Source organism: Neopsephotus bourkii, unplaced genomic scaffold (assembly GCF_033783945.1).
Source record: "Neopsephotus bourkii isolate Nb327-2 ecotype Australia unplaced genomic scaffold, CSIRO-AGI_Nbou_v1 NB_1431, whole genome shotgun sequence".
NCBI classification, from domain to species: domain Eukaryota; kingdom Metazoa; phylum Chordata; class Aves; order Psittaciformes; family Psittacidae; genus Neopsephotus; species Neopsephotus bourkii.
The window spans coordinates 26771-40823 of record NW_026901908.1 but is presented as its reverse complement, the minus strand read 5'-3'; the positions used below and the strand labels follow the sequence as shown (position 1 = coordinate 40823).

Below are 14053 nucleotides of genomic sequence, written 5' to 3'. Positions count from 1 at the left end.
CAGGGTTATCTTTTGCCCGTGGCTTCTTTGCAGGAACCTCTTTTTAAGAGGTGTCTGGTCTGTGAGGGGTAGTGGGCTCAGGGGGAGCCCTTGAGCTGCTCGTTAGTGCCTCAGGGGTTTCCGTGTCATTTTTGTTTGCTGTGCTGGCGTTAAAAAGCGTATTGTAGCTCCTTGGATTCCTGGCATTAAATGAAGTCTCTAGGATTTCTGCCCAGGAGTGAGGTGTCCAGAAAAGGACTGTCCTTGTACGCTGCTGTCAGCCTTCACTTCAGAGAAGTGTCTTGTGGTGGTGTATTTTAATGGGAATGTAACTCAAAGGCAACTTAAATCGACCACCTTAGTCCTTGTTGCTGATACGCCTGGGGGATGATTCTCATCAGGTTGTCAACAGCATGTTCTGCTGTGCTTTACCTATTTGAAATACTCTGTCACCAGAAATGTCTTCCGTAGTACCTCCATAGAACAAGAACCTTACGCCCTGACCCTTGGGGCAGCTTCAAGGCGACAGCTAGATGTCAGTAGCTGCAGTGGTAGCAGTGTGTGTGTGTGTGTGTGTGTGTGTGTGTGTGTGTGTGTGTGTGAAAGATCACCTGAGCCTCCACATTCATTCTGCGTGTCCCAGCTTGGTGTGGGTAGGGGTGCATGAAGTCAGAATGTTGTAGGTGTTGTAACTGGCCAGGCAGTGTCTCTAAAGCAACAAGAAATGAGCCCTTCTAGAGGCATGCCTACGGATGTCAAGGTGGGGGGCTGTCGCCTTTTCCTTCCTTGGGCTGAGCACAGAGAACTAAGAGGTGTTTTCATCTGGGGGAGGGAAGCCCATCCAAGAGCCATCATCAGCCTCCAGGCCTATGGTCCTTGATGTGCTTAGGACAGTTTTACTGGGGTGGTGTTAGTCCTTTGGCTCCCAGGTTTTCCCTTTAAGGTTTGCTCTCTGCTTGATTTGCCGTTATAGTGTTCGGTAAACGTTCTCCATTCAAAGTCCTCAGACTCTGTACTGCGTGTTCCTTTCTCTGAAAGCCCATCAACAGCTTTGGGAACAGAGGAAATGGGGACCCTTTAGGGTAGAGAAGAACATTTAATATGAGAAACACTTCTGTGGTAAGCATCTTGCAAGGATAAAAGGACCTGCTTTAACTTCTTTTTGTTGTTCTCCTTCAAAGATTGATTACTTCTACCACAGAAGAAGAGATGACTTTGATTTCTGTGTCTGACTAAAAGAACTAATGTGAACATGCAGAAAACTGATGCAAAGAGCCATGTTTTGTCATTATGGGGTACCACGTCTGACTACGGGAGCTTCCCCTGTATATGGTCTAGTAGAAGGTGTCCCTACCCGTGGCAGGGAGCTGGAACTGGATGAGCTTTAAAGTCCCTTCCAACCCAAGTCTTTCGTAATTCCACCATTTAATTTCATTCCATTCCTGCATTTAAATTAATTTAATCTTGCTTTCTCCCTTGCTTTCTCCCCTTCCTTCCCCCCTTATCATTTCATGTAGTTTCCTTCTTCGATATTGTTTCCTTCATTCTTTTTCTGGAGCTGCTGTAGAGCCTCCTTGCCTCACCCTGGCGGCCCCATAGGTCTTCTTGACAGACAGTCTCGGGTCTGGGTGTCATTCTTGTTGCCGAGAGTTTTCTCTCATTTTTGAGCTGCATCGTGTGCACTGTTCTGTCTAGTGCCAGGGTCTGTGGCTTAGAACTGCTCTGCCCGGAGGCTTAGAGTCGGAGTAGGTGGGAGAGTGAAAGGAGTCTGTGGTGAATGTGTTGGTACGTCTACACTGTTTAGGCAATGGTCGTACAGTCACCTCTGATCAAGCAGTCATGGGAACGCTGTGGGGATGACGGGGGAAAGGGAACGGTGGGGGCAAGGGATGAGGTGGGGAGTTTCAGGGAGGGGTTTCAAATGGAGCGTGGGAGAGAGGGCTGTCCAAGACAGTCCCCTTGGGCAGGTAGAGGGAGCGGGTTCCTTTTCGGAGCAAGACCAGTGTGGGCAGGGCAGGGTCGTGCCCGTGTTGTTGTGTACTTTGTGCAGCCTGTCTTCTACTGTACCTTCCTCTGGTCTTGGCATCTCCATTGGTCTTTGTGGTCCACAGGCACCTCAGTAGCCTTCACGAGTCTCCAGTGCATCACCTCATTGGCATAGCGCCTGTTGAGCCCTTCTCACCTTGCGATTATAGCTTAAAGAGTGGATCTGTCTCTGTCGCTTCACTGATGTTTCCAAGCAGCCTCTTTTTCCTGGGGCCACTATAGATCATCGGTGCCACCATGGTGCCGTAGAGCTTTTCTGCCGGCAGCATCTCGCCTATGGAGTCGTTCTCGTGCAGTCTTCTCATGTCTCGCAGTCATGTTGCTTGTGGTGTCTGTGCATAGCACTGGTGTGTGTTTAGGTAATCAGAGCTGCCTTGCTCAGGGTGTCCAGACACTAAAGACAGGGATAGCATAGCTTTATGGTGGTGTGGCAACATGTTGATTTGCCCAGATTCTTTTGGCCAAAAGGGTGCATGAAGTCACTCTTGCCCAAGTCTCTGGGCAAGCAGTGGTAGATAGCTGGCACTACCATTATTTTGCTGCAGGGCTGGCCTCTTACAGCCCACAGTCTTCTCCATGCTAGCAAGCTTGACGAGCACTGTATGGGTTAATGAAAAGACCACTGCTATTATGCGAGAAAACATGCTTTGAGAGGAGTAGGCACATGTGATCCTTGAAACCTGTTCCGAGTTATTCGCTTTTGTTGGATGGGGGGGTGGACTGGTGAGAAGATAGGTTGCAACTGTTGGGTCCGTGCTTGTTTTCAAGGTGTGAACAGCTGGCTGCTGCATCCAAGAGGCTTACGATGCATCGTTCTTCCAATGTCCTGACACTGTGCTTAGAAGAGATTTGATCCTTTCTCCGGCAGAAAGATGAGCAAGGTACGTATACGAGTGCACTGCCACTTTGGCTGCCTGGAAGGAGACATCCCCCAGAGGCAAATGAATCATTGTTTGGAAGTTGTTAGTGGCTGCAGATGATGCTGTCGAGCAGACATCTGAGAAACGTCAGGGCAATAGCTGGGCCTTGCTCTTTGTGTCAAGAGTTAGTTTGGCCAAGAAGAGTTTTCTGCCACTTCAGTGCCAGAGATGTCAATACCTACTTCTGATGGGCCATGAAGATCTATTTCCCTCTCTCTCCAGCCTCTAGCCTATGTTTGGTGACAAAGTTTTCTCTGGCTGTTTCCTAGAGACTCTTAAGATAATTTTTGTGTCTTCTTGGTGTCTCTTTAGGTTGTGCAGTATCCAGAATACTTGGACCTTGGCACATACATGTGTCAAGCACTTGGAGAGCCACTGCTCTATTCCTTGTATGCTGTCCTGGTACACAAAGGTTTCAGCCCTCAGCAGGACACTTACTGCTTCATAAAGGTACAAGTCAACTTTGTTTCCAGCAATATAAATATCAGTGCCGACGAAGAGAAAGGGTGATGCAGGTGCTCCTGGCAAGCACTGTTCTTAGGGAAAATCCTCAGGGGGGTACTTGTTTTGATTTGTGTTTGTGTGTTGTGTCCTTCAGCAGAGTCCTGTCTGTGTTTTTTTCCCTAAACTCTGCAGTTAATCCAAAGATGGTGTTGCCTTTCTTTGCAGGCCAACCCCAGGCATTTGTAGGAGGTGAACGATGACTCTGCGGCTCTTTGTGATATTAAGACAGTTCTCTGCCAACATGCGTATTTACTCTTTTGTGTCAGGTAAGAGCAAGTGGGAAAGCGTGTTGAATACCAGCCCTCTCTTGTTCCTGATCTTGTGGTTGCTGTTCTCCAGCGGTTTTACTTTCTCCCTTAGGAGAGAAGGACTGTTTGTCTAGTTGAGTTCTGTCTGGTTTACAGTTCCCCAGCTTCTTTCTTCTCCATCCTTGCTTGGCACAAAATTCTTGCACTTGTATAAATTGCTAGCTGTCTGCTCTCTGAGACTGGCTACCTGTGAAAAGAGGTGAAAGGGAGGCCCGAGAGAGTATCAAGGGGAGTTACTTCTCTGCAAGGGCCAGACCTGTCTGGAAGACCATGCTCTATTTCCAGCACCTAGTGCTGGTGCAGTCTTCTGTGTCATATCAAGTGCTGCTATAAGAAGAGAGGATGGGCCTGAAGCCATGAGGAAGCTGCAAGAACAACCCTGAACTAAGATCAGTGTCCTTTCTCCAGGTGCCAGGAGCAGGCTGGAGCAGGCGCTGAATGCCAACAGACAAAGAACGTTTCCGTGGCAGAGCTGGATCAAGGTCAGAATAGTCTGTTTCCTGGAGGCATCGCGGGACTGCAGGATCAAGAAGGTGAAGAAAATATGCAGAGGATCCAAGGGAAGAGAAAACCCCCAGGGCTCTGCAGGGACACGTCCTCCACGTAGGGGCCAGAAGAGAGCTCACCGTGACACTTCCTTCCTAGTAGTGCTCTAGAGGAGTTTGGCAAATGGAAAAATTGGTGGGTCACCCAATGCTTTCCTGATTTAGACTTGATTGGTTTAAAGAATGAGTGATTCTCCCCAACACCTGTGGCACCAATGACTGTTACTGTTTCTTGACTGAAAAGACTGACTCTAGTGTATTGAGCACAGAATAGGAGGCTCCAGTATCAACTAAAACTTCTACCTGTTTTTTTCCCAGCTGTACTGTAACCAGAGGCTCTGTGGGGAGGAAGTCTCCAGTCCCCTTCGTGCTGTTTCTGTGTTCATGAGAAGAGTCTGGGAAGAGATTTTGGCCCTAAGGTGATAGCAATTTCTCTTCCAATGACCCTTCTGCTGACAGTGTGCACGTTGTCCCGGCCCTACCCTTCCAGGTCCCCTCTTCCTGGGTCCTTGACCCATGCCTCCACCACTTATGCCATTTCAGGGAGTCTGCACTAAAGTGCTGGTAGTTCGGTTACGGTAAGTCTTCCAAGCAATAATAAAGGGACTTCACCGTTTTCGAGGAGCTGATGGGTCGTGTTGTCCCCTTGGGCTGGGGGAAGGCAGAAGGGCCAGGCTGTGCTGTAGGAGCTGGCTCAGGTGGTGGCTGCTGGGCTCTGGGGATGCAAAACCTTCCATTCCTCCTGGGATAGGGATTGTGGTAGCCCCGGTGCCAGCTTGGAGTGCGCTGCAGAGGCCTGAGCAAAACTTTGTGCTTCCAGGTTCATCCACCCCTGCCTCTTTGACGCAGGCAAGATCCAGGACCCAGCGAACTCGCAAGCGGCTAAAGGCACGGATCCATCATTCCCATAATAAGTAACGGCCAGTGCTGCTGGCCCCCACCCACGGGGCTCTGGTCCAGAGCAGCCCTGAGGCAGGACCGGGGTGATGGGGTCAGGCCCCTTCTGTGCTGCCAGCAAGAAACCGTGCTGGGTGGCAGTGCCTGGGGTGACATGGGGTGAACCAACCTCTTCCTACTGGAAGAGTTCCACCCCCGAGGCTGGATGAACGTCTCTGCATCTCTGCAGCCTTTCCTCCCTGGCTTTATTTAGCCGTGTTTCCTAAGGTGCAAACGTTTGCTCCAGCCCTGGCAGTCCCTCTGCTCCCTTCTCTTCCCCTCTCTGCTGGTGCCCCTCCCCATGTTTGGGTGCTCTGGAGCCCGCTGGGGCGTTCAGAGCGGACAGGGATCCTCCCCAAATCCAAATTGTTTTCCATCTGTGGCCCGTCCCCGCCCATTTGGGGTTTACCAGCTCCCAGGAGCTGCGGTGCTGTCTCCCATGGGGCCGTTCATTGGGAGAGGGGCAGAGGCTGCCAGAGCCAGGGGTCACCCGGGAGCTGCCCCCCCTGCCCGCAGGGTCCCCACCACCCCCAGGAGGGCTTTGCTGCCGGCTCCTTTACTCTCTGAGCCGTGGGAGTGTGTGTGGGGGGGAGTCTAAATTACAGAAACCCCACAAATATTTAAATGCTCTTCAATGGAAGAACACTTTGGTTTTCTGGCTGAGCTGTTACAGCAGCTCCTTGCTTCTAAACGGTGGTGCACGTGGATGTGACTAAACCTGCCCTGTTTGGTTTTTGTTCTTCCCCAAGGAGGAGGACAGCTCCGACACCAAGTGGCCTTTTGGGCCATCAGCAGCAAAACATCAGCGGCTGTGAAGATCCGTTGGCGATTTTATTGTTCTGTGTTTGTTTTTCGCATGTTCTAATATTCTTGTTCTGCTGTTGTTAAACTGCACTTGTTTTGTTGTTTTATTGTTATTTATATTTATTGGGTTTTGTTATACTTTGTTCTACCCCTGTTGTTGTAACAATTAAACTAATGTTTGCACCGTAATTTTACTATCATTTTACTATTTTTAACTGTCAATATGTAATTCCCACCTCTCACCGCACCCCCCGTCCCGTTTTTATGTCCCCATTTCAAATAAACAGTCTGTGTTCACATCTGCCTTCCCTGTGTTTGATTCCTGGGCCAGGGCACAGGGTGCCACTTTCCAGCCCCCTCTGCTTGTGGGTACTGGCTTCCCCTCTTCAGATACAGCTGTCTTATTATTATTATATTATTGCTCTTTATTAGTAGTATTATTTCACTGGTTTTCCTCCACTGCTTTGAGCAGTGGCAATTTCAGTGCAGGACTGCAAAACTGTCGTGGAAGGGACAGCGGAGACAGAAACTCTCCTCTGGGTCATCCCTACAGTAATACCAAAAGCATGGTGCCTCTGGGGCTGTTTGGATTCTGCTCTGTCTATGGCCAAGTAGCTGCTACTTACGCACAACCACCAAAGGCTTTGGTCATGGAGGCGAATTTCACAATCACAATTGTACTATATTAAAACTGCTTTACAGAAGTGCCTTGCTGTTCCTCATCGTGTGATGTGAGAAATGAAACAGAGCTCATAGATCCCGCTGCCAGGCCTCAGTTAGTTCAGTGACGCCAACCTGTAAGTGGGTGCGCTGCACTGCTTGGTGTTTCCACCAGCTGTGCCATGCTTCCTAGGTGTCAGGAAGCTTCCTTTCAGAGCCAAAGCTCAAGGAGGAGCAATGACCCATCTGATAACCAAGCTGAGCTGATGGAGTTTCAGACCTGATTCATGTTTTGGCTCCCAAGTGCAGGACCTGAGTTTGAGAGCTGGAGCCCTGCCGTGGCTGTCACATGGGCACACTGGGGTTTGTATTGAGTCGCTGTTTGCCATGGGGAGTCTCCAACCCAGCCCACCCCAGCCCAGGGCCAGGGCCAGGCAGCAGGGAGGCCCTGGGGATGCTCTGGGGGCACCTCTGAGATCAGATGACAGTGAACAGCCAGGGCCAGTTTGGTTGCCCCATCACCAAGTGACACCATGGGGGTGAAATCTGGGTACGATATAGCAGCCAAACTTTTAAACCTCACTGCTAAACCTAACCCAACCCTGTAATCCTAAACCTAACTCTACACCTAACCCTAAAACTCAACCTAAATGAAAACCTAATCCCTAAGTCTAACCTTAACCGAAACCCCTAAACCTATCCCTAACTCCTAAACTTAATCCTAACCAGAACACTAAACATAACCCTAACCCCTAAATCTAAACCTAAAACTAACCCTAATCCCTGCCCTTAACCCAAACACTAAACATTGCACCTAAGCCTAACACTAAATCTACCCCTACCCGTAGGCCTACCCCCTAACCCAAACCCTAAGCCTAAACCTAACTCTAAACTCCCTAACCTTTACTCTAACACTAACCCTAAACTTAACCCCTAACCCTAATGCTAACCCTAACCCAAAATTACTCATGTACTGGGATGAGCAGTTTGTAACCCACCTCTATCAGCTGCTGCAGCGGAGGAGTGGCCACTCAGCCAAGTCCCATGGAAACTCTTCCTTTGTGCACTGGGACCTGCCTGAAACGTCAGGAGCCCATACACTACCCCTGGAGAACATCGTGGCCTCACCATCCTTGGTCACCCAGCCTCAGCTCTTCACAGTCCTCTGCCCTTACCCGTTTTCAGCGTTCACCTCTTCTGCCGGGGACATGAGTGCTCCGCAGACCCCACCAAGCACTGCTCCTCCCTTGCAGGACTCCTGCTGCTGCTCCCCGCCTGCAGCACATTTGGAAGCACAGCTCACATCGGCTGCGAGGGGACACAGAGGAGGAGGCAGCGAGGTGTCTTGGGACTCCCAGGGACCCCTGCACCCCCGTGGGGCAGCCAACCCTCTGGCTCCAGGCCCATGGCCTCCCCATCAGCTGAGCGAGCCCAGCAGGAGGCTGGGAGAGAGAAAAAGGATCTTTGGGAATCCTCAGACAAAGTTGCTGCTTGCCCAAAGGAAAGATCCAGGAGTGGCCAAGGGCACAGCCCCACCTCTGTGCCTTGAGCACCTGCTCAGCTGCAACCTAGGGCAAGCTGGGCTCAGCTCCAGGGAGCTGCAGCGAGGACAGGGCAAGCACAGGAGCTCAGAGCTGTGTCCCAAAAGTACCCTGGGCTGGTGCCCAGCAGGAGCGAGGGCCCTGCAGGCAGAGCAGCGTGCCATCAGCCTGGCTTTCCCTCGCTGGCGCTTTCTGTGCTAACTGCTGCACTCCCAGCCTCTCCTGTGTGCTCAGCTCGGTGCTAACATGACCCATCTCTGAAGGAGAGCCCAGGCACTAAGTCCTGGGGAACAAAAGACAGCTCCAGGGCCGTGAGAGCCTTCTACCACCTTCACCTCCTTGTGAGCACTGAGCCTGGGGCAGCTGCTGTTGTACACCAAAGAGGGGGTGCATGTGTCCTGTGGGCTAACCCTGTGCCAAACTGGGGGCAGAGCATGGCAAAGGCTCTGCTATTTCCGAGAGCACCTGGTTGGGAAAGAGGGAAGCGCTCTGGTCAGCAGAAATAGGAGGAGAAATAGGTTTGAGAAGGTGGGATGTAAACATCCTACCCTACAGCCCCCCCTTCACACACACTTCATCCTTCCTGAGGGTGCTTCAGCACAGGGCCTTCCCTTGGAACCATTTTGGATGGTTTGGGGGCGGCAGAGCCAGTGCATCTCCATGGAGAGCTGGAATTGCACATTCTGCCTAGCTGAAACCAGACAGTTTTCCATTTGGGGTTTGTGGAGGGAAATGGGGAGTGAAAGTTTCCCCATAGTGAGGTCAAAGACGTCACAATGGGGTCGATGATGTCACAATGACGTCACAATGGGGTCACAATGAGGTCAGTGACATCACAATCGTATCAATGAGGTCACAATGGGGTCAATGATACCATAATGGAGTCCATGACTTCACAATGGGGTCAGTGATGTCACAATGGGGTCGATGGGGTCACAATGGGATCAATGATGCCACAATGAGGTTACATTGGGGTCAATGAGATCACAATGGGGTCCATGATGTCAAATGGGGGTCAATGATGTCACAATGGGATCACAATGGGGTCAAGGGGATCACAATGAGGTCACAATGGGGTCAATGAGGTCATAATGGGGTCAATGATGTCACAATGGGATCAATGACACCACAATGGCGGCAACGAGGTCATAATGGGGTCAATGAGGTCACAATGGGATCAATGACACCACAATGGCGGCAACGAGGTCATAATGGGGTCAATGAGGTCACAATGGGATCAATGATATCACAACGATGTCACAACGGGGTCAGCAGGGTCACAATGGGGTCAATGAGGTCACAATGGGATCAATGACACCACAGTGGCCGCAACGAGGTCACAATGAGGTCATAATGGGGTCAATGAGGTCACAATGGGCTCAATGATGTGATAATGGGGTCAATAAGGTCATAATGGGATCCATGATGTCACAATGGGTTTAATGATTTCAAAGTGGGGTCACAATGTGGTCAATTATATCACAGTGGGTTCAATAAGGTCACAATGGGGTCAATGACATCGTAATGGGGTGAATGTGGTAACAATGGGGTCCGTGATGTTACAATAGGGTCAATGAAATCACAATGGGGTCCATGATGTCACAATGGGGTCAATGATGTCAAAAGGGGGTCCATGACGTCACAATAATGTCACAATGGGGTCAATGGGGTCACAATGATGTCCATTAGGTCACAATTTGGTCAATGAGTTCAGAATCAGGTCTATGATGTCACAGTGGGTCTCAAGGATGTAACAATGGGATCAATGATGTTACAATGACATTACAATGGGGTCAATGAGGTCACAATGAGGTCACAATAGGGTCAATGAGGTCAGAATGAGGTCAATGAGGTCAGTGGGGTCACAGTGGAGTTAATGAGGTCACAGTGGGTTCAGTGATGCCATAATGGGTTCAATGAAGGCACAATGGAGTCCATGATGTCACAATGGAGTCAATGATGTCACAGAGGGATTAATAATGTCACAGTGGGTCACAATGTGGCCCATGGGGTCACAACGGGTGAATGGGGTCACATGATGGTGTCAATGATGCCATAATGGGGTCAATGACATTACAATGGAGGCAGTGAGGTCACAATGGTGTCAATGAGGTCACAATGGGGTCTCAATGCGGTCAATGAGTTCACAATGTTTTCAGTGGGGTCACAATGGAGGTCACAAAGAGGTCCATGATGTCACAATAGGTGTCAGTGATTTCACAATGTGTTCAATGATGTCACAATGATGTCACAATTGGGTAGTGGGGTCACAATGTGGTCAATGTCATCATAATTGGGTCAATGAGATTACAATAGGGTCCATGATGTCACAATGGGGTCCATGATGTCACAATAATGTCACAATGATGTCACAATGGGGTCAATGGGGTCAATGAGGTCACAATAAGGTCAATGAGGCCACAATGGTATCAGTGATGTCACAATGGGTTCACAAAGGGGTCAACGATGTCATAATGGGGTCAATGAGGTCACAGTGGGGTCCATGATATCACAATGGGGTCAATGTTGTCAGAATGGGATTAATGATGTCACAATGGCGTCACAATGGGGTCAATGACATCACAATGGGGTCAATGGGGTCAATATGGGGTAATGAGGTCACAATAAGATCAATGAGGTCACAATGGTATCAGTGATGTCACAATGGGTTGACAAAGGGGTCAATGATGTCATAATGGGGTCAATGAGGTCACAATGGGGTCAATGAGTTCACAAAGGGGTCAATGATGTCACAATGGGATTAATGATGTCCCAATGGGGTCACAATGACGTCAACAACATCACAATGAGATCAATGAGTTCACAATTGGGTCAATGATGCCATAATGCGGTCAATGATATCACAATAGATGCAACAGGGTCACAATGGTGTCCATGATGTCAGAATGGGGTCAATGATGTCCAATGGCGTCAATGGGGTCTCAACGTGGTCAATGAGGTCACAAGGGGTCCATGATGTCACAATGAGATTAATGATATCACAAGGCAGTCAATGATGTCACAATGGGGTCCAAGATCTCACAATGGGTGTCAATGATGTCACAATGGATCAATGAGTTCACAATGATGTCACAATGGGGTCAATGGGGGCACAATGCAGTCAATGGGGTCACAATGGGGTCAATGATTTCACAATGATGTCACAATGATGTCACAATGGGGTCAATGATGTCACAATGGGGTCCATGAGGTCACAATAAGTTCAATAGAAACTAGGAGAAATAGGAGAAATAGGTTTGAGAAGGTGGGATGTAAACATCCTACCCTACAGCCCCCCCTTCACACACACTTCATCCTTCCTGAGGGTGCTTCAGCTCAGGGCCTTCCCTTGGAACCATTTCGGACAGTTTGGAGGCAGCAGAGCCAGTGCATCTCCATGGAGAGCTGAAATCGCACATTCTGCCTAGCTGAAACCAGACAGTTTTCCATTTGGGGTTTGTAGAGGGAAATGGGGAGAGAAAGTTTCCCCATAGTGAGAGGGCTGAAGTAACCACCTCAAACATCAGCCCAGACCCAGGTATGTGCAGGCCTTCCAGCTTGCTCAGCACTGCCTTGGAGCCTCTGGTTGTGTTATTTGCTTTCACTGTCTCCTGAACTCCAGTAAAAACCCCAGGGATGACATGCCACAAAGGCAGGATTTTTTCCAGGAGGAATTTTGTACCAGGGAAAAACCCATTGGAGTGTCAGAGCGGGTGTCACGGTGTCCCCCTTCAATGGATGTTAACGTATTGTCCTGCTTTGAAAGGGACTGGAATACAGCTTTAACAAAATTAACAAGTGCCCAGTATAGGTCTGGATTCATAAACAGAGGCTCCTAAGTGTGCTGCTGCTGGCTGGGGGAAGGATGCCAGGGAGTGCGGAAATGTCATGGAATTCTTGGCAAATACAGCCGGCAATCACTCCAGAAGTTCCCAAGCTGGGGCACTGCATTTAGAAAACCCCATTCCCAGCTTCATTATAGACAGAGCCATGGAAGGAAAGGCAATCTCATCACACAGGCTTTATAGCTGCCACTGTAACTATTGCCTGACACTGGGAATCCTGTTCCTCGTAGCCATCTGTAGTGGGAGCAGAGCTGGAAAACAGGGCAAGGGCCCTGTGCCTCTGTCGCCTCCCAACAGAAAAGCCTTGTCTGTATGGACCATTCCTCTTTGTATCCCCTAGCCATAACCTCTGCCTTCCTCAGAACCCTGTGCTGATCAGGAATGTCCAGGATGTCTGCATTCATGGCACCAGCTGGGCTCTGCAGAGCCAGGACTGCTGTGACTCTGTGCAAATCCACATCATCCCCTGCATCCCAGTGGGATGTATGGCATGGCTGGTGCTTCCCTGACACCCTTAGTGCCTGCGTTTAAGCTCTGAGAAGCCAAATCCTGGTGGTACCCACACTCCTTACGCCACCTCATGGTGCACAGGGCAGCGCGTACAGGATACACAGCCGAGGGTGTCTCATTGCAGCAAGGGTGGAAATCCTGGAGCTCCATCCCTGACTGTTGCAGAGCTGAAGACTGATGTTTCAGTGCTTTTTGGATCCAGCCCTTGGGGAGCAGGACTGGCCTGCAGCTGTGGGAGTCCTGGCCTAGGGATTAACAATAAACCCCTAAGCCCGGCTCTGAAAGGTCGCCCCGTGTGTAACATTTAGAAGAGCCTCAGAACGTTATTTCAAGGAGTATTTTTATTTTTTTCCCCACAGGAAAAGCAAATATCTAAGCTGCCATGAGAAAAAAAGCCCCGTTCCTGACTCTCCCCTGTGCATGGGGATTCATGAACTGTGGGGATGCGGTGGGAGGAAGCATGGGAGCAGAAAGGTAATGGCACTGTCGCGTTTAATTCAGTAAAGTCCCAGAGCCAGGGAGGACGCTGGAGCCACACGTGGGGCAGCTGCACATAACCCTGGGTGCTTTATGAAGGTGAGAGCTGTTGACAGAAGAGATTCACACCTCCTGGTGTGGCATTACCCTCTCCATTTAGGACTGTTAACCCTGAATTCTCTCTCCTTAGGCTCACGGCTCCTCTCTTGGGAGCAACCCAAGGGGCACAGAGTGTGCAGCTGCAGGTGAGCTCAAGGGCTGCAATAAGATTCCCAAAATAGTGTTCAACGCACACGCCAAGGGCTGGCTCCTGCATCCGTCACCACTCATAACTCCCTTCTGAGATAAGAGGTGCTTGACCTGAGGGACGATGGAATAGTCGACTGGAAGCCACGCACATTTTACTCCATCCTTCAAGCTATAATTGCCCCTGACAGTGCTTACACCCGGGTTAGCCTGCCCTCGGGCTCCACCAGCATGCATCATCCATCACCAGAGCTGGAGCCTCTGGGCCACTCACCAGCACGCAGGCTGCTCTCTCCGTCTTTCCAGCCAAGACAGTTTTTACCTCGACTCTAAAGAGCAAAGCGGAGACAAAAGAAATGGGTAACTCCTGCTTCTTTGTTAATACTCCTGCTTCCCTTCTCTTACATCTCCTTCTCGACAGGCTGGAGAAATAGGCTGACAAGAACTGCAAAGGTTCAACAAGAGCAAGTGCAAGGAGCTGTACCTGGGAATGAAAAGCTCCATGAACCAGGAAATGTTGGGGAATAACTGTTTGGAAGGCAGCTTTGCAGAATAGGATGCGAGGGTCCTGGCGGACACAAAACTGAAAGGAAGATGGCAATATGCCCTTGCTACCAAGAAGTTAAATGGTCTACTGGGTTGAATACACCAAAGCCAGTGCCCTCACAACAGGAAGACCAGCAGCTCCAAGAACTCCTCTGCACCCGCAAAGAAATCACACCACCAGTAATG

At 50.0% G+C, this 14053-nt stretch overlaps 1 long non-coding RNA gene across 1 annotated transcript; it reads left to right on the top strand.

The window, feature by feature from the left end:
• Positions 1 to 604: 604 nt before the first annotated feature.
• Positions 605 to 4324, top strand: LOC133220234 (uncharacterized). The gene is made up of 4 exons (XR_009727671.1): positions 605 to 1098; positions 2794 to 2906; positions 3258 to 3715; positions 4166 to 4324. It is a non-coding gene; the product is annotated as an uncharacterized LOC133220234 (long non-coding RNA).
• Positions 4325 to 14053: the final 9729 nt, after the last annotated feature.